The 27,893-nt window shown below is 52.1% G+C and overlaps 1 protein-coding gene across 5 annotated transcripts in view; it reads right to left on the bottom strand.

Annotated features, from left to right (window-relative positions):
* The window catches only part of LOC138582170 (protein D7-like), a 1,409,716-nt gene that overhangs the window by 192,822 nt on the left and 1,189,001 nt on the right, over nucleotides 1-27,893 (bottom strand). The gene's annotated exons all lie outside the window — the stretch shown is intronic.

Raw genomic sequence — 27,893 nt, 5'->3', positions numbered from 1 at the left:
TCGCGCAGTCGTATTCCCTTGCGGTTATGTTTGTCCCTCACCCTGTCCGCCATGGGCTCAATGGCTAACGCAAATAATGTAGGGGAGCATGGGCAGCCCTGGTGCGTTCCTCTGTGGAGAGTGAAGGGAGACGACATAAGGGAGCTAACTAGAACTATGGCCACCGGGTTTGTATACAACAGTTTGATGTAGGATAGCATGTGTGGACCGATTCCCATTTTTTGCAGTACCGCCCACATATATTGCCAGGAGACCATGTGAAATGCTTTTTGGGCATCTAGTGTGACCGCGGACGCGTTAGCCTTAGGATCGATTCTGGACATGACGTTAAACAGCCGGCGGATGTTGAGGGCAGTAGAGCGGTCAGGGATGAAGCCACTTTGGTCGGAGTGGACCAGGTGTGGAATTATGGGGAGGAATCTGTTCGTCCCCATAATGCCAAATACCTTGGCAAATATTTTGGTGTCTGTGTTTATGACTGATAGGGGTCTATAGGAACCACATTCGTCTGGGGGTTTGCCTGGTTTAGGGGGCAAAGTTATAATGGCTTTGCGCAGGGACTGGGGCAGGGTGGCTATGCGGAGCGATTCGGTCCAGACTTTGTGTAGGCGCGGGGTCAATAGGGCGACATGTTCCTGATAAAATTCAGAGGTGAGGCAATCTGGGCCGGGAGCCTTGCCCTTTCGTAGGGCTGAAATGACCTCAGCTATCTCCTCGGGGGTGATGGGGGCATCCAGCTGCTCTTTAGTGGCACAAGATATAGGTCATGGGGATTTGGTCAAGTAGGAGATTAATCTCTTGGGGGTTGTGCTTGCGCTGTGGACCACAAAGGACTGCATAGAATTTCGCGAAGGTCTCCAGGACTTGCTGTTCAGACCAGTGTTGAACACCTCCCTCGTCCGTGATGCTGTCGATTCGGGTTCTACCCCCCTCAGTTCAGGCCAGACTGGCCAGAGTTTGGCCAGTCTTCTCCCCCCCCCCTCGCCATATTTCCGGGCCGGGCGTAATATTGTACCTCCCTGAGGGCATGCGACTCGAAAGATTCCAGTTCTGACCTTCTGTGCCAGTTTGGTTGGGGAGGGGGCAGAGGTGTATTCCCGCTCTAGTTCCTTGAGTTTAGTCTCGGAGAGTTGTAGGGAGTTCTTTATTTAGGACTCCAGCTTCCCTAGAGATGCACATACCTCGGATAAAAACCTTGAATGCCTCCCACCGGGTCCCATCAGGTGTGTCATGGCGCTTGTTGCAGTCAGAAAACGTGTTAATGTCTGCCAGCCTTGAAATCTATGTCATGTAGTGCCTCTGATTTGAAACGCCAGGTGGAGTGGTGAGGAAGGGCGTGTCGCAGTGTGATCACCAGCGTCACTGGGGAGTGGTCCGAGAGCGTGCCTGCTAGTATCTGCATGTCCGAAGTTTTTCCCAATAGCCCGGCTGATATGAGGAATAGATAAATTCTAGAATGACCATCATGTACGGAGGAGTAAAATGTGTAATCACTGGTGAGTGGGTGGAGTGCTCTCCAGGCGTCGCATAAGCCAAGTGTGGCCATGTGTGTATGGAGTTGGAGGGCGGCTCAGGACGTAGCTCTGCTAGCGGTGCCCGATCTGTCTAGCTCATTATCTAAGATCAGGTTCATATCCCCCCCTCATATGATTGGGACCCTGATATATCTCATGAGTAGGGTGGTTACTTCGAAGAATTCAGGGGCATCTGTATTTGGGGCATATGTATTCACCAGTAGACACTGTTGGCTAACAGGCAGTGGAGAATTGCGCATCTACCCCCCGGGTCTATGTAGCTTGTGTGCAAAGAGAACTCCACTGACTTGTGGATCAGGGTCAGGACTCTACTGGACTGGGAGGAGTATCTGGTGTAAAACCTGTTGGCGTCCCATGTCGGTGCCAGGGATGAGAGGGGGGGCAAGGGTGTGCGTTTCTTGTAGGATAAGTATTTTTATCCCTTGCCTCTGGGCGTATGCGGTTATCCTATGGGCTTTTGTGAAGTTGCGCAGCCCCTGGACGTTCCACGTCATTAGTCTAACGGCCATGATGCAGTTTTATGGAACGTCCCAGCAGCGCATGTCGGCAATTATCGGCCATGTATTAGCTGCCGATGCTCTGTCGTACCCCTTTGCACCTTCAGCCACCGTTTTCCTGCCATTTTTAACGCAATATCCCCCAACTTTAACCCCCACCATCCTCACTGCCCACCCCAACCCAGCAGTGTAATAGTACCCACCCAAAAAACGCGTGCAGGCCTGCCATACCAAACAAGGCAGCGCCTTCCCAACTGGGGCACAACCAATAATAACCTGCCAGAATTGGCATTGCAACTGCAGCGGGGGTCGCCACTGCCGTGTACCCAACTTAGCTAGTAGATTGGTGCAAATAGCACCGTAGAGCATACAGCGGTAATTCATAATTCAATTGCAAGGAAACCATTATATTGAACAAGTTACTTTCTTACCTGGTAACGTTCTTTCGATGGGATGGTCCGACGACGTATTCCATATCTATGACATGTAATCACCACAGCTGTGCTGCTTCGGAAACTTTTTTCGGCGTCTGCGTCCTGCGTCGATGCGCCGTCGTCAAGGACCTCCTCTGACGTCATCCGATGTGATAAGTAGGACGCACGACGCCCGTAGCCTCAGTTGTAGTTTTTCCCCCCAGAACGTGTGACATTAGTCAACTGCCAGTCAGACACAAAGCCTTGCGGAACGTAAGCTGCAATCGCAAAAGAAATTCTGCAGCGGGGAAGGCAGGGTGGGAGCGATATGGAATATGTCGGACCATCCCATCGAAAGAGCGTTACCAGGTAAGAAAGTAACTTGTTCTTCGAGGGGATTGGGTCCTCCGACGTATTCCATATCTATGACAGACTCCCAAAGCAGTACCAGAGCAAGGAGGAGGGAAAGAATTTAGAATCAAAATTTAGAATAGCCAATCAAATAGCAGAGCAAAGGACTGCCTTGCCAAAGGCCAGATCCTGTCCTCGGATGGAATCAAGGGAATAGTGACGTACAAATGTATGTACTGAAGCCCAGGTGGCTGCATCACAGATGTTGCGAATAGGAACACCCCTCTGCAGGGCAGTAGATGCAGCCATACCCCTGGGAGAATGGGCCCGCAAACCAGCCGGTGGGTCCTTACCCGCCAAGCGGTAACACTCCGAGATGGCCAAAATAATCCAGCGAGACAAAGTCTGTTTCGTCACAGCTTGCCCCAAATGCTTTCCAGCGTAACCAATAAAGAGTTGATCGTCCACTCTGACCCGGGACATGCGTGAAACATAAAAGCTTAAAGCTCTCCTAGGATCAAGCCTATGGAGCCTCTCCTCTTCCTTACCAGGATGCGGAGGAGGAAAGAATGCCGGAAGAACAACCTTCTGGGCCAAATGAAATTCCGTCACTAACTTCGGAAGAAAAGGATGAACTCTAAGGACAACCTTGTCCTTGTGAAATACAGTGAAGGGTGGCTTAACTGAAAGTGCCTGTAACTCACTCACTCTGAGAGCGGAAGTAACCGCAACTAAAAACACAGTTTTTAGAGTCAACAGCCTCAAAGGGCAAGAATGTAAAGGCTCAAACGGAGCACCCATAAGAAACTTAAGAACAAGGTTTAAATCCCAACCGGGCACCAGGAAAGGTGACGGAGGGAACACATTAGTTAGCCCTTTCAGAAACTGTGAAATTAAAGGGATTTTAAAGTAAGAACACTCTTCAGACGAGCGCTTAAAGATGGACAGCGCCGCCAGGTAACCTTTAATGGTACCCACTTGCAAGCCCCTGTGGGCCAAAGAAAGTAAAAAGGACAGAACCATGGGGATGTCACATGCAAAAGGATCCACATTCTGAACTCTGCACCAGTCGCAGAACTTACGCCAACGGCAACGGTACAGAGACTTTGTTGCTGGCCTTCGGGCCGAAAGCAACACCTCCATCATGTCTTCAGGGAGGTCCCAATCCTTATACCTCAACCTTTCAGAAGCCAAGCGTGAAGGTTGAGGGATCTGACCTCTGGATGGAGAATCTGACCCCCCTCCCGTGAGAGCAGATCGTCTCGGTAGGGAAGACGACGTGGAGGGCAGATGGACAAGTCGAGAAGGTCCGGGTACCACGTCCTCCGAGCCCACGCCGGAGCAATGAGGATCATCCGGGAACCGAACTTCCGTAACCTCCGCAGCACTTGCGGGATGACAGGGACTGGAGGAAACGTGTACAGCAGCGGGAATGACCACTCCACCACGAACGCGTCTCCTAAGGCTCCTTTTGGAGGAAATTCCCGCGAGCAAAACCTTTCGCACTTCCGGTTGACAATGGAGGCGAAGAGATCCACTTGAGGGGTCCCCCAAAGGGCGAAGATCTCCAGGAGAATCTCCTGAGCCAACTCCCACTCGTGAGAGATCACGCTCTGCCTGCTCAGAGTGTCCGCCGTCACGTTTTCGTCTCCGACAGATGAACTGCCGAGATCGAAACTTCCTGCTGGATGGCCCAGAACTCGAGCTGCATCGCCTCCCTGCACAGAGGAAGTGACCCTGCCCACCCCTTTTTGTTGAGGTAGTGCATGGCCACTTTGTTGTCCTTCAGGATCAGGACACTCTTTCCTCGCACAGTCGGCAGAAAAGCCTTCAGGGCTAGCCTGACGGCCCTCAACTCCAACAGATTGATATGGAGTCTGGACTCCGACGGAGACCAACGACCGCTGACTGTCAGCCCGTTGGCATGAGCTCCCCATCCCGTGAGGGATGCATCCGTCACGATCGTCACCTCCGGCCAGGGAAGCCAAAATGGAGCCCCCTTCATAAAGTTGCCTTCAACGGCCCACCACAGAAGGTCCCGGGCGACCGAGGGCGGCACCTGAACCGGGTCCGACATCCTGCCGGAGGACTGCGACCATTGCGTCTTGAGTGCCCACTGCAAAGATCTCATCTGCAGGCGAGCCTCTGGCACCAGAAGAATGCAGGATGCCATGAGGCCGAGCAACCTCAAGAACTCGAACGCTGGGAGCGTCTGGGCATGCTGAAACTTGTGCACCATCTGCTGAATGTGAAGAGCCCTCACCTGGGGAGGAAAACACTGCCCCAGGGAAGTGTCGAGCACTGCTCCGATGTACTGGAGCCGCTGTGTTGGCGTCAAATGGGAATTCTTTAAATTGAGGGAGAAGCCCAGCCTGTGAAGGGAGTGGCAGGTGACGGACAGATGATCCAGGACTTGCTCGAGAGAGCTCCCCCTTTTTTGGACTTGCCAAAAAGGTGTTCACCGTCAAAGGGCATGTTGAGGAGCCGGGACTGCACATCAGGAGCAAACCCCGACTTCCGCAACCACGCAAACCTGCGTATCACAGTGCTCGCCGCCATGGACCTACTGACGCATTCAGCTAAGTCCAAACCCGACTGAACGGACTCGCACATGGCATCCTTATCATCCTGGACCATAGCAAGGAAACCATCCCGTTCGTCCCCTTCGGGAATATGTTCAGCCGCTAACGCAACACAGTTCCACAGAGTGTGTGTGAAACGAGACAAGGCACAAATGGAGTTGGCCGCCTGAAGCGCCATACCACCAGGAGAAAACACTTTCTTCGCCCAGCCATCAAAACGTTTGTCGTCCCTATCAGGAGGGATGGTAGGGTACGACGCCTGCTTTGCCGGGGCCGTGGCCGCCTGCACCACCAAACTCTCCGGAGTTGGGTGCCTGGTCAAGTAGCAGGGGTCGCTACTGGCTGGATGGTATTTTCGCGACAAGGATCTGCCCACCGCCGGGAGACTCTCCGGAGCAGTCCAAGCCGCCACCACCGTTCTCTGTAAAGCCATATGGAACGGCAGTATCGGGTCAGTTAGGGGACCAACATCAAGGATGTCCGTTAGATCATCCTGCACAAACTCCCCTGGGGGAGCAGACCATCCCAAGTACTCAGAAACCCTAGCCATAAGGCGCCGGTACGAGGAATCGGCATGAGAGCCAGGCTCAGGCCTACAAAACTCCACCTCCAGAGAGGTGTCCAATCCACTGGCATCATGCAGTGACTGCCTCAAATCGTCAAACTGACTATGGCCCGAGACAATTTCATCTGGAACCTGACTAGGAAGCAGGCCATCAGAATCCTCATCCACCTCTGAAATATATTCCAGGTGGCGAAAAGAAGGCACCCGAGAGTGCTTGCTCTTAACCAGAGCCTTCCTAGGGGGTTCCCCCGTGCCACGGGGTACCTCCGACACAAAAGGCGTCGATGGCGTCGAGCGAATCAGAGAGGATCGGCGTCGAGGAAATCGGCGTCGACGTCAGATGCAGCGCCGCCAGGATCGGCGGCGTCGACACAGCCCTCGAAGCCGGAGCCCCGAGCGTGTCCTTCGACGACCTGAGCGTCGACGACTTCGGCGGAGCCGGAGCCTCGAGAAAGCCTGTCGACGCCCTCGACGCCTCAGACGTCGATGTCTTCCTCGAAGACCTCACAGGTGCACACGGTCTCGAACGCGTCGAGGACCGGGACCTGGAACGGGTACGTCGAGAACGAGTCTCCTTGTCCGAACGGGGCCTCTCCCGTGACTCGTGCCGACCACTCTTGCGAGCGGTGTCTCTTGATCTCTCACGACTGACCCCACTCGGGGGCGCGGACGGCTTAGTACCCTGCGACTCGAGAATCGCCAGCATTTTCTTCCCGAAGGAAGCCCATTCCTCCGGCGTCGCACGACCGGTGTCGGCGCTTCCGAGAATGCCTCGAAGAGGCTGAGGAGTGGCGAGACCGACTCCTAGAAGGAGACCCACGAGATTTCCACGAGATTTCCGACGATGACGCGGAGAGTCACCTCTCGAATCATCCGTCGAAAGCCCCGCAGACTTCGACTTCCGGGGCTTGGACACCCGACCTACCGACAACTACTTCTTATGTTCGCGTAAGGCTTTGGACGTGAGCGACTGGCAGTCGATACAGTCATCCGTGTCGTGGGCCTCCCCGAGGCACCAGAGGCAGGCGTCGTGCGAGTCCGTCACCGACATCTTGGACCCACACTCCCCGCACTTCTTGAAGCCCAGACGCGGGGTCGAAGACGAAGTAGAAGACATCTTCACACGAAGGATTTTCACAAAAACTAACAGGTTCGAAGAACCGAGAAGAACAGAACTCCAAAGAGTCGAGGCGTTAACCGAGATTCACGAAGCAACACGTTTGCGGAAAAAACGGAACTGAGGCTACGGGCGTCGTGCGTCCTACTTATCACATCGGATGACGTCGGAGGAGGTCCTCGACGACAGCGCATCGACGCAGGACGCAGATGCCGAAAAAAGTTTCCGAAGCAGCACAGCTGTGGTGATTACATGTCATAGATATGGAATACTTCGGAGGACCCAATCCCCTCGAAAAATTGTGACTGGCAAAGGGTGACGGAATATGAAGGCTGTTTAAGTTGTAGTAGGGGCCTCCAGGGGAGCGAGGAGGCAATGTCAGCTTATGTTGCATTATAATTTGGGACGGCTGGTTTAACTGGATGCTGGCTTATTGTAACGCTCACCTGATTCCCACGGAGGCGCGGGTCTTGGCAGGAAGGTGTCCGTAACACGAAACGTGATGTGCAGGATTCGGTTGGCTTCTGGGGTCGAACCTCTCCGCACTGTGTGTCGAACTCGAAGGGTGAGGTTTCTGCAGGTGAAATAATATGGGGATTAAAGGTCTGGGTTGTTGAATGTCCCTATCTCTCTCCTCCCAGGTTGTCTGTTGAACCCCCCTCCCAGGTCAACTTGCTCACCTTAGATAGGTGAACGCTGGGCTCTCCATCTGCGTCTAGTGCAGGGTGCCGTTGCCAGTTCCTTCACTGGTGAAATGTTAGCCTCTTGACTTCAGAGGATGAGTACCGTCGTTGTCTGCACGACCGGTAAGTTTCTGGACACCTTTAGTCTGTAAGTATGGCAAGCGCTCTTACTGTCTTTCTTTGTCTTTGCAGGCGACGATGCAGAAAGAAGAAATCCGGAAATCACCACGTGCCGGTGAGTAACACTGCTGTTGTCTATGCAGGTGAAGATGCAGCGTGAAGAATCCGAAATGCACAGCGTGCCGGTAAGTAGAATAAAGCTGTTTATCTTTGTGCAGATGCAGCGTGAAGAATCTGGAATGCACGGCGTGCCGGTAAGTAAAATAATGCTGTTTGTCTTTGTGCAGATGCAGCGTGAAGAATCCGGAATGCACGGCGTGCCGGTAAGTAAAATAATGCTGTTTGTCTTTGTGCAGATGCAGCGTGAAGAATCCGGAATGCACGGCGTGCCGGTAAGTAAAATAATGCTGTTTGTCTTTGTGCAGATGCAGCGTGAAGAATCCGGAATGCACGGCGTGCCGGTAAGTAAAATAATGCTGTTTGTCTTTGCAGGCGAAGGTGCAGCGTGAGACACGGCCGCTGCCGATGGATCAGGTAAGCAAACACTGCGTGTGAAAGTTCGTTCTGCTAACCTGTTGTTTCTGATCTTTTGCAGGTGCTGATGTTGCTCGGGTACCGGAATGGTGAGTATAATTCTTGCAGGTTCAGGATCCAAAGAAGAAAAGCTGGAGCAGACTCGGTGAGCGTTCTGCTGCAGATGCAGAATAACGCGAAGCACGTTTCATCAATCGGGTGTGGTTTAAATAGCCTTGGAGTGATGAGGCGTCTCCTTCCACGGCCCCGCCTAGGTAAGAAAAGAGTTCCTGCTTCCAGAAGAGTTCCAGTGGAGTGGAGCTGCCCCACCCAGGTAAGAAAGGTAGTCCCAGTTCACCGAGGACTTTTAAGAGTCTGGCAAGTCAGCAGCATGGTCTGCCGCAGGTAAGTCCACCCAAGCATCTTCACACCTATGATGAGCCCGGTGCTTCCAGTGCCGGGACCAAGGCTTCTGATGAGCCTGGTGCCACCGGCGCCAGGACAAGGTCCAAAAGGTCCCTGTGGGGACCGGCTGGTGCCTAGGATCAGGGTTAGGGGCCTGCTTCCAAGGACGTTGGACTGATCCTGGCTCCTTGGAAGCAGTGATCATGACACTTATCGAGAAGGGATATTTGTCGATATGCGTGGTGACGCCGTAGGAGGCCAACCCAAGGTAGCAGGCACCCATCTCCTTAGTCGATGTCCATTCGTTCGTCTACCGGGACCTGCGATTCCATAAATTTCACTGCTTCATCCGGGACCGTGAAGGATAGTTTATTGCGGTGGGTGAATTTGAATCGTGACGGGAAGAGCATTGCGTATTCAATTTGTCTTTCCCTAAGCATCTTCACACCGTTGAACTGCCTGCGCTCCATTTGGACACTAACGGAGCGGTCTGGGAAAATTCAGATGATTTGGGAATCAGTCTCAGTTCTCCTTTCTCATGAGCCAGGTGTAGTATGTGGTCCCTGTAGCTGAGGACCTTAGCAATAATTGGTTTGGGGGAAGTCGCCTGGCTTAGGGTGGGTAGCAAGCGCCCAGTGAGCGCACTCAATCGTGAAGAACGGTGAAAGCTGTGGGTTATCCAGGAGGTCCCTGAGGTTTTCAAGCCAGTGCAGTCAAGCTTAAAGGGCTAGTGCTATCAAAAATTCTATTGGCTAAAAAGATGGCCCATAATCAAAAATATATATAAAAAATATTTTTAAACAAAGTTCCTATGTAGCGTTTTGAGCAAATGAGGCTCAAACTCAAAAATGGCAAGCATTAGCAGGCATCCATTTTGTGACATGGATGAGCCTCCTGTGCTTGTGTTAATTTCTGCCCTTGCGGCACTAATGAAGCAAAAGCCTGCCAGCTGTAATACACAAAAGCTACCAGCAGGTGGCTTTTGCTTCATTATTGCCAGAGAGCAGAGATTTACACAACTTGCTGCTGGTAAGTACTTCACATTTAATTCTTTTTTGAAAGCACTGCAAAATAAATGCTGTGGTTTTCTTTCTAAATTAGAAAGAAAACTGCAGCATTTATAAGGAACAAGTTACTTACCTGTAACTGTTGTTCACCAGCATGGGTCTGGCATGGATTCACATGCTCATGAATATGCCCTGTCATCAGGCTGGGAATCCTCGGTAAAGAAAAAAATCAGTTTAGTTTCTGAACCGTCTTTCTCCTAACAACCAATCACTGGTCTCTGGGTCATAATGCCCCCAGCCAATGACTGCCCTCTACCTAAGCCCCTCCCCTGGAAGCCATCTTCAGATTTGGTAGCACGTAAATTGGCAGTAGGACCAACAGAAGAGCCGTAGAGGGGTGGGCGGGAGGGTTCGCATGTGAATCCATGCCAGACCCATGATGGAGAATAACAGTTACAGGTAAGTAACTTGTTCCTTCTCCAGCATGGGGTCTGGCATGGATTCATATGCTCATGAATACCCGAATACATAGCAGTACACACATGCACAACCACGGGAGGTGGCAAGGCTCAACATTAAGCAATACATCAACTCAACATTAAGCATCTCTTAGCTCCTCACCAGGCACCCCTTAAGCGCACAGGTTGCGCAGCACTGACTGGCCGACTCTGGACTCCTCCCTGGAATCCCGGTCGACGCAGTAAAATCTCATGAAGGTGTGCGTCAACCTCCACGTAGCAGCCCTGCAGATGTCCAGCAGGGGCACACCAGATAGGAACGCCGTGGTAGCAGCGATCGCTCTGGTCCAATGGACTCTAGGACGGCCGGGCAACATTCTGTTTGCCAACCGGTGACAGTGCATGATACAGCCGGAGAGCCATCTGGAAATGGAAGCCTTCGAGAGGGCCTTCCCTTGATTCACAGGTCCAAAGTTCACAAACAGCTGTGATGTCTTCCGAAAACTGTGCGGTCCACGTAGAACTTCATCGCTCTAGCTACATCCAGCGAGTGCAAAGTCCTCTCAGCCAGCGACGAAGGCGATGGGAAGAACACAGGTAACACCAAGGGCTCGTTGAGGTGCAAGTCCGACGGCCCCTTGGGCATGAAGGAGGGGTGCGTCCTCAGCACCACCCTCGTATCGTGGAATGTCAAGTAGGGCGGCTTGCAGGAGAGGGCCTGGATCTCTCCCACTCGTGCGGAGGTGATGGCCACAAGAAATGCTGTCTTCCACGATAGGAACTTCAACAGTGTCGAATGCAAAGGCTCAAATGGCAGCCCCATGAGCTTGCTCAGCACCACGTTGAGCTCCCACGCCGGGGCTGGAGCCTTCACCGGCGGCAATGATCGGAACAGTCCCTTCATAAACTCCTTCACCAGGTGATGAGACCACAGAGATGATCGCCCCAGAGATCTGGTGTAGCGGGAAATCGCCGCTAGATGTATCTTGATGGAGGCATGAGCTAGCCCCCCCTTGGCCAGCGACAGTAGGTACGGCAGCACTTGAGGGGCTGTAATCCGCAGAGGGTTAATCTTCTGTGCACGGCACCAGACAGAGAACCTCTTCCATTTGTGTCCATAGCTCTTAAGAGTTGAGGACGCCCTGGCCTTAGCAAGTACCTCCTTGCAGTCTGCCGGGATATCGTACCCTCCAAACTCTAGTGCTGCAGGAGGCAGGCCTGCAAGTTCAGCGACCCCGGGTCGTGGTGGATGGCGCCTGCTTCTCTGGTGAGGAGATCCGCGTCAGTCGGTAGTTTGACTGGGTGGACGCGGACATGTCCAGAAGGTCCGGGAACCAGATCTGCCTCAGCCACGCCGGTGCGACGAGGATCATCCTGCACCGGACTGCGAGTTGATTGATGAGTCGCAGCAGCAACGGTGGGAATGCATATAGGAACAGGCCATCCCACGGGAATGAGAAGGCATCGCCCATGCTCCCTGGCTGGGGAAACCTGCTGGCGAACCTCCGGCACTTGGTGTTCGTTGGCGTTGCGAACAGGTCGACCTGGGGATTGCCCCATCGTTGGAAAAGCAGGTCCACTTGATCCTGACACAGTTTCCCACTCGTGGCAGGAGCGGAGCTCCCTGCTGAGTGAGTCGGCAATGGTGTTCTTTATTCCTGCCAGATGGAAGGGGACCAAAACATCCCTTGGGCGACGGCCCAATGCCACAGATCCTGGGCTTCCTTGGATAGGGCTGGAGATCTGGTGCCTCCCTGCTTCCGGATGTAAAACATTGTGGTGGTGTTGTCGGTGAAGATCCTTACCACCTTGCCCTTGAGGGACGGGAGGAACGACCTGAGGGCCCAGAACAGGGCTCGGAGCTCCAGGGCATTGATGTGTAGTGACCTCTCTTCCGGGAGCCAAAGGCCTCTTGCGTGAGGATCTCCGTGTGCGCTCCCCATCTATCCAGGGAGGTGTCAGTCGTCACCGTCTCCTAATGTGCCGGGGTCTGGAAGTCCATACTCGCCGCCAGATGCGCACGGGTGCTCCACCACCGGATTGCTTGGCGGAAAGTCTCGTTGATCGAGCTCCGGTCTTTGAAGTTGCCCGCAGCCTGCATCCAACAGGCGTCAAGGAACTCTTGAAGTGGACGCACCTGCAACCTGCACATGCGCACTAGTTAGATGCACAAGGACATCATGCCGAGCAGGAACTTGACAGACCTTACCCTGGTCGACAACCATTGCACCTTGCCCAGGATGGCCTTCGTCCTTCCCTCCGACGAAGAAGCCAATCGCGCCACTGTGTCGAGCCTGGCTCCAAGGAACAGAGCGACTTGCGACGGTACCAAGTGGGATTTCGCAATTTGGTTTTTTTTTTTCTTTTTTTTAACTATTTTATTGATTTTCCAAAAACAAACCAAACTTACAGTGGATACATCATGTCAATCACAAATACACAAATTATTATATTCCAGCCGACTATCTCCCCGTTCCTCCCCCCTCCCAAGCCTACTCCCCCACATTTCCAGTCTCCACCTCTTGCTGTGGGGATTCCTCTTCGGCAGAGCGCATTGAGTCTCCATCACTTGGTCCATCATACGAGGGCCCAAATAGTTCAGCTATCAATTGCCTCCAACCCTCTAGGGCTCCGGCTTCTTCTTCGGTCTCCCCTTTGCACGCAAATCCCTCCTCCACGTTTCCATTTTGGGCCTATAACATGCCTTCCAGCCCATCGCAATCCTACTCTTTGTCAGGACATACAGTAGATCGTTCAATTTGCTTACATGTTTAAGCTTACGCGGTCTGGAGAACCCTCCTAGCAAACAGGCCCACACAGTATCCACCTTCATGCGGATCCCCTGGTCTTCCATTTTCTGTGCTATTTCTCCCCAGTCTCTCTCCATCAGTGGGCATGCCCAAAAGATATGCATACATGCCAACATTCTGTGACCAAAAATCTGTAGGAATCTTAAAGTTTCAAAAATAGTCAGTCGAGGAGGTAATGATAGGAATAGGGCGCGTCAGCAGCCCATTGTCATTGAATGAGCCCGCCGCCGCGGGTGCATTCAATGACAATGAGGCGCCTGCCACGCCTTCTGCCATCACGCCAGCTCGGGGGAGCCCTTGAAAGACTCACCAGAGTTGACGTGGTGGGGGGGCTAATGGCGCCTTTTGTGAAAGGCACTCGCGGCGGAGGGGCGCCTTTAGCCCACCGCCGTGGACGCCTTTTACATCAAAGGCCTGCATGCTGCGCCTTCTCCCGCTACGCCAGCTCGGGGAAGTCCTTGAAAGACTCCCCCGAGCTGGCGTGGTGGGGGGCTAATGGCGCCTTTGACCAAAAGGCACCCGCGGTGGAGGGGCGCTTTTAGCCCACCGCCGTGGGTGCCTTTGACATTAAAAGCCTGCATGCTGCGCCTTCTCCCGCTACGCCAGCTCGGGGAAGTCCTTGAAAGACTCCCCCGAGCTGGCGTGGTGGGGGGCTAATGGCGCCTTTGACCAAAAGGCACCCGCGGTGGAGGGGCGCTTTTAGCCCACCGCCGTGGGTGCCTTTGACATTAAAAGCCTGCATGCTGCGCCTTCTCCCGCTACGCCAGCTCGGGGAAGTCCTTGAAAAACTCCCCGAGTTGGCGTGGTGGGGGGCTAATGGCGCCTTTTGCCAAAGGCACCCGCGGCGGAAGGGTGCTTTTAGCCCACCGCCGTGGGTGCCTTTGACGTTAACAGCCTGCATGCCGCGCCTTCTCCCGCTACACCAGCTCGGGGAAGTCCTTGAAAGACTCCCCGAGTTGGCGTGGTGGGGGGCTAATGGCGCCTTTTGCCAAAGGCACCCGCGGCGGAAGGGCGCTTTTAGCCCACCGCCGTGGGTGCCTTTGACATTAAAAGCCTGCATGCTGCGCCTTCTCCCGCTACGCCAGCTCGGGGAAGTCCTTGAAAGACTCCCCGAGTTGGCGTGGTGGGGGGCTAATGGCGCCTTTTGTCAAAGGCACCCGCGGCGGAAGGGCGCTTTTAGCCCACCGCCGTGGGTGCCTTTGACATTAAAAGCCTGCATGCCGGGCATTCTCCCGGTGCGCCAGCTCGGGGGAGCCCTTGAAAGACTCCCCGAGCTGGCGTGGTCAAAAAAAAAAAAAAATGTAAAAAAATTTTTTTTTTTTTTTTTTTTTTTTTTACAAAAAAAAAATCGGTATTTCATGTCAAAAAATCGGTAGGCGGTAGGACTGCTTAAAAAGCGGTATCCTACCGCCTAAATCGGTAGGGTTGGCAAGTATGGATATGTACCATTCCCGCATTTTCCTCATTACATTATGGGCACACTTGGCATCCGGCCTTTTTAAATTTAGCTATCTTTTGTGGCGTCAGGTATGCCCTGTGAGTTACTGTATCTGCTGCAGTCTAGCATTTCTCAATACTTTTTTATGATATCCTTGCGCTCTCTATCACATCCCATCACCCACCGGGGCCCCTACTTCCTCTTCCCAGTCCAGTCTAAGTTGCACCACCTCCCTGCCCACTAGGGACATTATCATTTCGTACACTCTAGACGTTTCGTGTCCTCCTTCTGCTAGGTCATATCATATCCAAGGTAGTGTCCGGTTCCTCCGCCAGTTCCACTTCAAACCAGGCATCTTTCATTCGTCGCACCACCCCGTGATATGTGATCTATTGCTCGCACTCAACCCCATTAGTTCCACCAGCTCCCCAAATTCCAGTACCTTCCCCTCCTGCCACACATCCCCCCCCCCATCGTTGCTATCCCCGCCAGTTCCCAGTGCTTCCTAATCATTAGTCTCAGTTGCTTTTCTTTTCCCACCACTGACCAGTGGGATCTGTGGGGAGCACGGGGACGGCTTGTCCATTAATCGGCATGCCCTTTGCCACATTCCCCACCCAAGACCCAACATCCCCGGGAGACCACCCAACTCCGATTTGGGCAACCATATCATTTCTCTCAGAAAGTATGGGGCGCAATCCTTCTGAAGCAACCTGTGTTCTAAGGTAGGCTCCTCAAAGTGCCATTTGGCTACATATTGTAATTGACTCGCTATATAATAGACTTCCCAGTTTGGTAACAATGCCTCCTTTCCCGTATGGATTTTGTAGTTTCCACAGGGCTACCCTGTTCCTCATCCCGTGCCATAAGAATTCCCTGTATACACTGTCCAGCCCGACAAAGAATTTCCTGGGTATTGAGTATGGGATGTTCGCGAAGCAGTGCAACAATCTGGGCAGCACCACCATCTTGAGCATCGCCCCTCGTCCCATCATCGCCAAGGGGAGTTTTGCCCAAAATTTCATGCTACTCTCCAGTTTCTCAACTGTTCTCTACGTGTTATGCCTATGTTCAGCTTCTGCCGTATGGTATATGTCTACCCCAAGATACCTGAATGTTGTAACCTCACACGGTATCTGCAGGATTGGCAGCTTCTCTAACGGGAGCCCGCTATATCTGCCCAACGGGAACACGCAGGACTTACTGGGGTTCACAGCTATGCCTGAAAGTTCTGCAAACCTCTTCATCACTTCTAGTATATATTGGAGGTTCTCTTCTGGGTAGCGCAAGTACAGTAACATGTCATCTGCATATAATGAAATGAGATGTGGGGTCTCCCCGACGACAATACCCATTGCATCATATTGCTGCCTTAAATAAAATCGCCTGGGGTTCTAAGGCTAAAATATACAACATAGGGGACCATGGGCAACCCTGTCTTGTGCCTCTGCTGAGTTGCCATCTTTCAGAAACCACAGCTCCTGTCTTCACTCTAGCTAGTGGCGCACTGTACAACAGTTCAACCCATTTAAGATATCCCGGTACCATACCATAATTGGCTAAGGCCGCCGTCAACCAGGGCCATTTGACCGAGTTAAATGCCTTGATCTCTGTCAGGCTGAGAGGTCCTGTATCCGCGGAAGCTGCTGAACCCCCGACAATCCCCCTGAGATGTATTTCCCAGAACTAGTTTTCAATACAGCTCTGTAAACTACACCCCAAAGGGAAAGGGGGAATGGGACAACAAAACAACACCAGGCAGACTGCATCAAGGCTAATCAGTGCTGAACCTGCAGAGGATAAAGAATAACATATACACTTCCTTAATTCACTTACTTAACCTTATGAATGGGAAGTCATTAATCCTTAACTAATAATTGAGAATCCTACCTGGTTCTTCTCTTGAAATTTCTTAGAGAAGCGGATAAGAAGCTGAAAATCTCTCTTACTTGCGATACTTGAAATTCCCAGCAACTTCTTACATTAGGCAAAACTGGAAGTCTTAGTTCTTTGTTTGTCTTTTTTCCAACATGCACTGGTAGTTCAATTAGATTGTCTTTAAAATGTTCTTTCTTGTCATTTCAAAACTTTTCAAACTATTTATAATTATCTTGAGTCTTTGAATCCTTGAAGAAAGAGGAAACACGTGCTAACTGCACACGCAGGTTATTTCCATTAAAATTATCGATGAACTTCACATAGAAATCTTCCTGGTTGAAGAACACGCGCAAACGGATGAAGACGCGCGATCAAAATAATCCTCACGCGCAAAAAATCCACACGCGCAATAATTCACACGCGCAATAATGTTCTCCTGCGAGACACGCGAAATAAGAACACCCGCGCTATTGAGTTCAAACGCAACGAAGTGATTCTCACGCGCAAAATCACTCGCGATGGAAAAAACACACGCGCACTCACATGGCACGCGACGAACAGATTCTCGCGCTTTGTACCCCCGCGCTAAAAATCACACGCGCTTTGTATTTCACACGCGCTTTGAACACCCGCGCTAAAAATCACACGCGCTTTGTATTTCACACGCGCTTTGTATTTCACCCGCACTTTGTACACTCGCGCTAAAAATCACACGCGCTTTGTATTTCACACGCGCTTTGTTTTTCACACGCGCTTTATATTTCACACGCGCTTTGTAGTTTTCACGCTGCGTATAGCTTTTGGCGCAAAGGATCACCCGCGCAATAAAACACACGCGCGTTTCAAAATGGCACGAGACCAACCTCTACTCGCGCTCGGAATACACACGCTAGAAAGCACGCGCTCACTTGAATACGCACGCGACAGTCAAAATCTCGCGCTAAGGAACACCGCACTGGAAACACAAGCGCACTCCGATAGTTCAATAGTTTTAGTAGAAACACTACTTTTAACGAATTTTCAAGGAGACGGTTATTAAAATGAACAGATTTACAGTAGAAATAAAGTCACTTATCTCCTGAGCGAATTCACAAAGATTTCCTGCTTTTCCTATCTTCCAAAACGAATTCCTGCCAGCTGAAGACTTCTCCTGAACCCCCAAGAAAGTAGCCGCTCAACTGCTGAGATCTGAAGGATAAAATCCACCAGGCCTAATACTAAAGCAGGAGCAGCCACTGAAAACGTCCTCTCAGATGGGGTTTTGATGATGAAAGGCACAGAGTGACAGTTTAGAATGTTCATTGTTGTTCAGCATTGTCTTCTAGCCAATCAGAGCTGTCACTGTGAGGCTCCATCTTGCCTTGGGTCAGAACCAGGATTCTGAATCAACAAGTTAAGGCCTAACCAACTATAATGGAAAACTTCCCACCCACACAAAGCTAATCTGAAAAGGATAATAATAAAAAGGAAACTTGAATAAGAGAAGGAAACCTGACAGTCGCGTCCAATGATACTATCGCCATCTCGCCTTCATCCCCATTAACATGTTCAACCACTCGGTGAAGTCGCCTCAGATTATTCGAGATGTTCCTGTTCGGGACATATCCTGTCTGATCGGGGTGTATTAACTTACTGATGACAACCTTCAATCTATTAACCAAGACCGCTGTTAAAATCTTACTGTCTTAGTTCAACATCGACAAAGGCCTATAAGAGCCACGGTCGCTGCCAGGCTTATTGGGCTTGGGAAGTGGTATAATGACCGCTTCACGTAAGGATTCCGGTAATTTCCCAGCTTCATATGCTTCGTTGAGCATCTCCAGCAGCAGGGTGGTGGGGGGGGGGGGAAGAGTACCTCTGTTTTATATGCCTTGTAAAATTCACTCGGGAGTCCATCAGTTCCCGGGGTTTTGCACGTGGGCAGCTGCTCACTACTCCCTCTAGTTCCTCTAGGGTGATCAGGCATCTAGCTCCTCCCTCTTGACTACACTAATCTGGGGTAATCCAATATCTTCCAATGTGTCCCCTATCTCCTCCCTGTTACTTCCTGTCTCATCCCCATACAGGCATCTATAATACTCTGCAAATTCCTGATTAACCCCCTCTTGCGTGTCCACTGTGTTGCTATCTTCTCTCACTATCATTTTGATTGGGGGCCTAGGGGTCTCATTTTTATAGAGCCATGCCAGGACTTTTCCTGGTTTGTCCCCTTCTGCGTGTTACCTCTCTATATACTTATAATTTAGGTTGCATAATCTTTCCCAGTATACTGCACATTTCGGCTGTAGGCTCTGTGCCATTTCTGCGTCTTCCTTAGTGTTACCGGCCCGTTCCAATACGCTTTCTAGCTCTTTTTCAGCGTCCTGCAACCCGGCCAGGATCCCATTCTGCAGCCCCCTGGACTTGGCTATGGCAATTCCCCTCACTACTACCTTGAAGGCTTCCCAGAGTGTGCCCGCTGTCTTAACACTGCAGTGTTTATCTCAAAGTAACGTATTTCCTTTCGCATGTCTTCCCTAAATACGTTGTCTTTAAATGTCTCTGCTCGCAAGCGCCATGTGGGTATCCCTCCCCTCGGGGGTCGGTACTGCCACACTACCATCAGTGGCGAGTGGTCAGAGAGGACTCTTGCTTTGTATTCCACCTGCGGTATTTCAGTCATTAAATCGTGCGTGACAAACACGTAGTCTAGTATATAGGTCCTGTGGGGCTGTATAGTGTGAATATTGTCTATCCTGCAGATGGCATACCCTCCATGCATCAACCAGCCCAAAATCTGCCAACAGTGACTGCAGCGCCTTTGCAGCCGGAGTGGGTCTGTCCACTTTAGCGTCTGATCTATGTTGGGGTTTAGCATGCAATTAAAGTCGCCCTCCCACAATACAGCCCCCCACACTTTCACTGAGTTTACCATACATGGTTCTAAAGTACAAAGCCGTATCCTGCTTCGGACCATAAGTATTTACAATACAGATCTCTCTATTCTCCACCAGCCCTTTCATAACCACCATCCTGCCATCCGACTCCGCTGCAGAATGCAGCAGCTGGAACGGGACATGTGGGGCCACCCATGGGATTACCCCTCTTGCATAAGCCGAGTATGCTGCTCCTACTGCCGTTCCTTTCCACTTCTTCCGTATCACATCCAGTTTTGCTTGCGTTAAATGAGTTTCTTGTAACAGGGCTATGTCCACTCTGTCTGCGCAGGTACATCATAAACTTGTTTCTTTTCAAATAGCTGTTGAGCCCCCTTACATTCCAAGTGACTATCTTAAGGTCTCCCATGGGTCATCTAGTTTTTCCTCGGGGTGTAGGCGCCCCCCCCCCCCAACTGAGCACCCTTCCCAACTAAAACAAACCACAGCACACAATCCCCTCCCTCCCCCCCTCTCCCTCCTACCCCAATCCCAACAACTGGCCATCTCCATCCCTGGATCTCAGGCGTCTCTCCCCGCGTTTGGTCCTACCTTGGGATCCCAAGTTAAGAACCCAGCAGGGTGTCACCGCACTATCGGTGACCTAACTAAAACTCTAAATGGGGATATAAAGACTAGCCCCAAGAGGCTCCCTTACCAAGCAATAGTCTCAGTGCTCACGGATCATGTTTCCTTCCAACCTATGCATGCCCGCCCATAAACTGCGTCAGTAACTATAATCAAGTCCCATAGTCTTAAGTCCGACACCTTCAGGTACTCCCCCTGTGCATTACGTCTTCTGGAGTGTCGTAAAACAAGGTTCTGTTTTTATGGAAAACATTCAGCTTAGCCGGATAGAGCAACATGTACTTGTGGCCCCGCTTCTCGCAATCTCCTCTGGACAGACCCAAAGTTCATACGGCTCTGTTGCACCATCAGGGTATAATCCGGGTAGGCAGTTATGCCCCTCTTTGTATTGTTCAACCCTTGCGAAAGTGTTCAAGGATTCTTTCTCGATAGTTAAGGATCTTGGCGATCATCGGCCTAGGCGGATTAGCCGGTGGCTTCGTGAGGGCCCTATGCGCCCTTTCCACCGCAAACTCCTGGGACAAGGCTCCCCCAGTGATCTTCTGCATCAGCATAGTCTCAAACTCTGTAGGGTTGAGACCCTCAGCTCCCTCTGGCAGTCCAACGATACGGATATTATTTCTCCGGGCACGTCCTTCCGCCTCCTCCGCCCTGCTTTCCAGGTTGCCCACACGTTGGCACCAGGGCATGAAGCTCCAATTTGTGTGTAGCACAGTCCGCTGCAGTCAGGCCCATCTCTCTCTCAAGGTTCTCCGTGCGCTCCACCAGTGTCCTGACATCTTGCCTGAGAAGGTTCACTTCCTCCTGCACCGCCCCAACTTTGAGCTCCAGCGCCATTTTCAATTCTGTCACGGCCAGTTCAAGCTTGGTCTCCCAAGCTGCCTTCAAATCGGCAATTGCTGCAAGAACCTCCTGGTTCGTACCCATGGCGGCCATGCCCCCGGCAAGGGCTTTGTCTTTGCTCCTGGCTCCTTCTGGGCCAGGCGGTGTCCTGGCGTATTCGTCTAGCGTAGGCTGTTTGCCCTTCAGTCTTGGAGACTTGTTGGACATTTTGCTGCGGCTGGGATTTGTGGGTGGGCCCTCTCACTTGTGGTTTCCAGCCCCGTCAGGGGCAGCCTTCTGTCAGCGCTTCAGCCCAGGGGGAGTCGCCCCAATGACATCCGGAAACTATTTCTTAGCTGCAGGAATGGGTTGTGCCCTCCCACGTGCTCATATAGGTTCCCTCTCTGACTCCGTTAGCAGCCCCCAGGCCTCGGGTGCGTCAGCTGTATCTATATGTGCTCTGTGCTGCGCAACACTTCAGGGCTTTGTCACTTTCTGTTCTCACACGGGTTGTGCGTCTTGCTCCCGGGTTGTGCGTCTTGCTCCCCCTGTTCGCTGTGCGCGGTCCGAGACACTCCGCCCATCAAGTCTCCCAGCTGGCACTCTGTAACCTTCCTCCAAATACACTCCCCCACGTTCTCTGATCCTACTTATTGCCCACAGGTTGCTGCACATCTAAGGGATGCTCCGAGGCGCAGAGGCTCATGCCTGGTTCGCCAGCTGTGCGTTCTGGCTTACAACTGCCCACCTTGGTGATAACTCATTTGTCCCGGAGAGCTTACTTTGTTGCTTGGTATGCACACCAACATCGGCCATAACTCTTCCTGGCTCCCCTATCCGAGGCAGCTGTTATTGCTGGTCTTTTCATCTTCGTATAAGCCAATGTCCCTCACTTGCATTGCCCCCGGGTCTGCAGCCGCAACATAGTGTTACCTCCTGGATGCTTATCATGCGTGGGGCACTCCCACCTCTCTGACCACAATCAGTGTCTTGTGCAGGCCGCTTGGTCCGCACCCAAAGCGTTTTGTGCCGTCTCATGAGCGCATCCCCACGCCGTGCATTTTGTGGGGACCTATTCTCTGCTGCTTCTCGCCCAGGGACATGTTCTTTCTCAGTAGGTGCTGCGGTGTCCCGCCGAACACCCGTGTTATGCTTCCCAACGTATTCAGCTCACGCAGGGATAAGTCTCTGTGGTGGTGATGTGCACTGGAGTTCCTTGCTGCTACTTTGTATCTCACCTGCCTCGGCGTGCTTGCATGCCCGGCAATGTGTCGATGTGTTATAAACTAATCACCTGCCTCGGCGTGCTTGCATGCCCGGCAATGTGTCGATGTGTTATAAAGTAATTCGTTCCAGTAGTGTTATTGTAGCGAGCTGCGGGCCTCTCACCTTTACAGCCTGCTTTTGTTCGGGGCCCCTCTCCCAGACAGGGGCAGCTCTCCGCTGGGCCGATTCCTCTGTAGTTTCGGTGCGCACCTCTCGGTCGTGCGTTTCGCTCCTCTCACAGTGCACGATGTGCAGCAATAATCCTTAGCATATCAGCCCCCTTCTTTTCCAGTCGATGTGTGCAAGTCCGCTGCAGGCTCAGTCGTGTGAGGTCCTACCGCTCCGGTCGCCTCCATCCTGCGTCTCCTTTCTTTGTTCTCGGGGTACCGCCATTTTGGATTTTGGTCTGGGGCTTTGTGTATCTTTAGTTAACTTGTTGTGGATCAAACACCACGCGTCAGCCTCCGTTCTTCCTTCGTGTGCCGTGCCTATTCACACGTCCATACTCCTTTTGCAGGGTGATGTTTCTGCACCATTTTAGATTGGATATTCCGTCGGATCAACAGGAGCTCCCTGGGAGTCACGTCTTATCTCATGGCATCGTAGCCACGCCCCCTAGCGGGATTTCGCAAAGTTGATCGAGAATCCCAGATCTGAGCAGTTGGACGGTCTTCGCTGTGTGATCGACGGTGAGTTCTCTGGTCTTCGCTCGGATGAGCCAATCGACCAGGTAGGGGTAGACGTGGATCACCTGCAGGCGCGGCCACTGGTGCTAGGCACTTGGTGAAAACCCTGGCTGCTGACTTCAATTCGAAGGGAAGGGCCTTGAACTGATAGTGTCGACCCTGGACAATGACTGAGGAACTTTCGATGTCTTTTTAGGATGGGGATGTGGAAGTAGCCATCCTCCAAATCCAGAGATGATAGGAAGTCGCCTTCCTCCAGCTGTCCCAACGCGTGCTGGAGGGTGACCATCCGGAACTTCTGGGACTTGATGTACTAGTTTAGATGAAGGTCTGGGATGGGCCGCCAGCCGCCGGTCTTCTTTCTTACAAAGAAGTAATGTGAGTGCACCCCAGAGCCTTGGAGCCTCTTTGGGACGAGCTTGATCGCTCCTTTCTTCAGCATCGCCCTTACTTCCAGCAGCAGTTGAGGGACGTGATTTACTTCCTGGTCACAAGTGGAATGCGGGGACACTTCATTAGAAACTAGTGTGTGTCTCTGCCAGGGCATCCAGCACCCAACGGTCGGTGGAGATGGACTCCCACACGCTGATTAACTTCGCCAGCCGGCCTCCCACCGGGTTCTCCGTTGGGAGCCCGACACCAGGGCCGGTTCAGTCCTGCATGGCAGCGGCCTTGCCGCATGACCTCCTTGGCGACGAGGTCCTCCTGACTTGCTGCGTCCTCTGTAGACCTCCTGCAACGAGGAACGTGCTGCCTGGCGGTACGTCGAGGAGCGGCCGCCGAATCCCTTGGAGGCACCTTGCTTGCCTCCAGAGTTCCAAAAGGGCTGCCGTCCCTGTTGAAGAGCACCCAAGGCCCGGGCCGTCTCCGTGTCGGCCTTCATGGCCTGCAGTGACTTGTCCACTGTCTTGCCAAACAGATTATTTCCATCGAACGGCATGTCCAAAACTCTGGTCTGTATGTCTTGGCGGAAATCGGTTGCCTTGAGCCAACCACGCCGGTGAAGGCAAACGCCATTGCCCATCTGGTGAAAACCGGTGTCAGCAATGTCCGTGGCCACCATTACGGCGTGATCCGATGCCACCTCACCTTCCTGAAGGATTTCTAGGGTTTGCGCTCTCTTATCGTCCGGGAGGAAGCAGGAGAGCGATCTTAAACCACAGCTCCCAGGCATAGCGGGCCACAATCGCAAGGGCGTTGGCTGCCTTAATTGTCATCGCCGCCGACATGACCCCGCCGTCCCATGGCGTCTAGTTTCTTCCCCTCGCCGTCCGGCGGGGACGTCGAAGTTGAGGCCGTCGCGGATACGACCGAATCCAGGGTCGGCTGTGGCCTAAGGCACATGGGGGCAGAATCCAGGACCCGGTACTTCTTCTCGTACCGGTCTCTCTTGGCAGGAGCCGTGGACAGGTTCTTCAGGACCAACAGCCCTTCCTCCCAGATGTCATCAAGTAAAGGAACCGCGAGGACAGTCTTCCTCTTGGCCTCACACCGTTGATAGAGGAAAGCTTCCTTCTGTTTTCGGGGCAGAGCTGGAAGAGCTCGGATGCCCTGGAGATCATGGCGTGGAACAAGCGGATTTTGTTGGGCGGGGAGTCCCGCAGAGGTGGTGATGGGAGGTCCATCCTGTCATCCGTCCCCGCCATCTTCATTCCCGTGTCATCCCTCGGATCCGGGTAAGGAGAAGGCCGCGAAGGCCAAGAAGGCTGGAAGGGCAGGGGTTGGGGGGGGGGGGGGGGAGTGGAATCCTCTGCCTCCACGGGCTCCTCGTCGTCACCAACGTCGCTTTCCTAGTCGGGATCGGACCGGACCGCCTCAAACTTCTTGTTCAGGATCTTTGCGACTCCAGCCAGCTCCTCTTCAGAGATTGTATCTGTGTCCCTGATGGCCACCAACCCCCCCTCCCACTTTTTCCACCTGTGGTGGGGTCTTATCGATGGGCTGAAAAGAGGATTCCCTCTGTGGTGGCAGGGAAACTCTAGGCCCCGAGGTCACCTCCACTGGCATAGCCCCCGCAGGCTTCACCAGGGCCGCCGCGACTCCCTCGATAGAGGCCTTAGCCGGGTGAATCAAGGCCTTCACGACCATGGGCGTGTCTGAGGCCTTCACCTTGGGGGGGGGGGGGGGGGGGGTGAGGGGTTACCGCCTCGATCCCTCTCTGCTTTCTCAGTCGGGATCGACCGGGGATTCTGCCGAAGCTTACCCAGGTTCTCAGATGTCCTCTTCCCCGAGCCAGAGCGTTGGCTCGTGGTTGATGGCGTCGGTGAAAGTGCGCCCTGCCTGGCAGCCAAGGAGCCTGACTGCTCGGCGCTCCCTGTGCCCGCGGGCTCGTGGTGCTTTTCCTTTTGTTGGGCCCCCGTCACCGGAGCGCCCTCACAGGACTTAGAAGACCGCTCGGACTTCTTCTCACTTGCTGCTGGGCTCTTCCCAGCCAATTGGTGAGGCGGATCCGCCGATCCCTCATAGTCTGCTCTGACATGTTCTTGCAAAACGCACAGTCCTTCTCCACATGCGTTTTGTCTTCGTGAAGGCAGTAGAAGCATCTGGAATGCTTGTCCTCTAAGACATTCTGCAATCCGCATCCAGGGCAGCTCCTGAAAAGCTTGGATCCGGGCGTCCTGTTTCCTTTGTCCTGGGCCATGTCCAGGCAGGATAGCCTCTAAGATCTCCCGGAATCCTCCAAGAAGTGAAAACTCGACGAAATCTTTGCCCTTGAGGGGCGTAGAAAATTCCGAAACGGGTCCCCGTTGATCGGAAGTAGAAATGGTGGAGCTTGAGGCTCGATTGACTGAAAAAATGAGGTAAAACTATTTGAAAAATCGCAAAACACTTGAAAAAGCGGTAAAAATCTGAAGATGACTGCCAGGGGAGGGAATTAGGTAGAGGGTAGTCATTGGCTGGGGGCAGTATGACCCAGAGACCAGCCATTGGTTGTTAGGAGAAAGACAGTTCAGAAACGAAACTAAAACTGATTTTTTCTTTACCGAGGATTCCCAGCCTGACGACAGGGAATATTCATGAGCATGTGAATCCATGCCAGACCCCATGCTGGAGAACGTTGTATTTATGTTTGCTGTGGCTTCAGCTTTGAGTCTCCTGGGCTTCCCCGACCTGTATTTAAATATGCTGTGGTTTTCTTTCTACGTTTCCTGGAGCCCGAGAAACGTAGAAAGAAAACCGCAGCATTTAGTGCTGCGCCTTTGCTTTTTTCACTTTCATTTTATGTTTTTTGTGCTTCCCTGGGCTTGAGGAGCACCGAAAACGTAAAATGAAAGTGAAGGCAGCCTCCTCAGCTCATGCAGCTCTGCTCTGGCTGCAGTAAGCAAACGATCCCAGTAGGGGGTTTTTGCTGCTTGTTTAGTGCCGCCAGGGCAGACCTTAACACGAGCTGAGCAGAGTACCTGAAATGGCAAAATGGATGCTCCCATGTAAACTCTTTGAGCCTCGTTTGCTCAAAAGTTTACATAGGAACTTTCTTTAAAATTATGTTTAGTGCATGTTTTTCATTATTGCCCATCTGTTGGGACAATAATATTTTTGAGTGTACTATTCCTTTAAAGAAACCCATCTGCCACTAGTCCTCAGACCCGTCTGAGGAAGTTTGCCCCTCAATATGTAGGGGGCACCTAGAGGTGCCTCCACCCATGGGTGCTCTAGGGGCTCCCCAAGGCTGAACCTTAGAAAGTGTACACACATACAAAATGTGCGAGTTGGGGTCCCCAGTGAGACTAGGGATTTAGTCTCATTGGGGATAAAAGTAGGATTCCAAAACAGAAATGAAAAGCAGTGGTTCAAATTGGGTCTGCAGATTTACCCCAACTTCGTGAAAGGTCTGGTAAAGTGGATAACAGATTCCAAACCTAGCTTATGAAATTACAAAAAAAATAATGTGAGGAGAATTGTGGGGGGGGTGATGGGGTGCGGGCAGAAAATGCACTTCTGCCCTTTAACAGCAAGCTGGACATTTGGGTCCTCACCCAGTCCAATTCCTCCATACATGGGATTGATCTGCCTTCTTATATTGGGACACGTGTCAAAGCATGGAAGCACGCTGAAGACTGGACAGGTGGAGGCCCTACTTGAACCCGCAAACCTCTTGGCTATCCCACATGGCAAAATAATGCTCTGGTAAAGGCGGTTCCCGCTACAATAGTCAGATCATGAGTGCTGCTCATTTACTTAGTCATAAGCTTGCATACCCTGCCAACAGGAAACTTGCCCATCTATGTGCTGATCCTGCATAGAAGCAAAGAGACAGACAACTGCTCAAGTAACCAACAGTGTATTAGATGTGCAGCTGCTAAACACCTAAGCTACAACCTCTCAGAAGAACCCTAAGTGAACTTGGTTTCTTCTCTGCGTTTAGGTACACTGCTTTTTCTGAGCACTTTTTGCACCTTCCCTCACTGGAGCGGTGCCTCCACATACCGTGACCACTGCAGCAAACCCAAGCTTTATTACAAGTCCTCTCCTCCGCAGCTATCTTGCTTGACTGAAGATCCTCCACAAACATGACAGGACAATCAAAAAAAAACTGGGCACAAGACCATCTGATTTGTCCTGAATGTAGTCCTTGGAACATACCCCATTGGCTTTAGTTCACTGGCTGATGTCGAAAACTGATATAGACACCAAGCATTGATGTTCCATCCACCTGGCTCACCTTTGGAGCGTAACCATAGGGATACCAAAGCACCCCCATGCTCATTACTGGGCCTATACTGCACATTGGAGGATGGCCACCCAACACTAGGACCAGTTCCCCGCTCAGTCATTAAGGAACCTATCAGACTCCTTTGGTAGACTAACCTGTGGCCCAGTGGCAGCGGATCCTTCTATACCCCAGTGGCACCCTAGGATAAATATGTTTTTTTAAGTTCATGGTGGTCATTGGCCCTCTTGATTAACCCTGCCTAACGATACACTAACCAATGGACACAACTAAAGGACTTTAAGTATGATTTTCATACTTGTAATTTTACCTAAAGTGTTTAGGTGAAGTATACTTCTACATGCCTTTCGGCTAACATGCCTTTATTTAATGTCCTACTGTCCTGGTCCACTCCTGTGAGCCAACCTTAATCTCTTGACCACTGCTACTACTACGTAAGCCAAGAGAGAAGCAAAGATGCATCCCATTTGCTTAGATGTTGATGGTAACACTGGATCCTTAACCCAGGTCTGAGAAATTACTCTAAATAGTTACCCAAAACAATGGTACTCCTTTTACTGATAATGGAAGGA

This window comes from Ambystoma mexicanum, chromosome 3q (assembly GCF_040938575.1).
Source record: "Ambystoma mexicanum isolate Mex_15411 chromosome 3q, UKY_AmexF1_1, whole genome shotgun sequence".
NCBI lineage: Eukaryota > Metazoa > Chordata > Amphibia > Caudata > Ambystomatidae > Ambystoma > Ambystoma mexicanum.
This window is presented reverse-complemented; position numbering and strand designations above follow the sequence as displayed.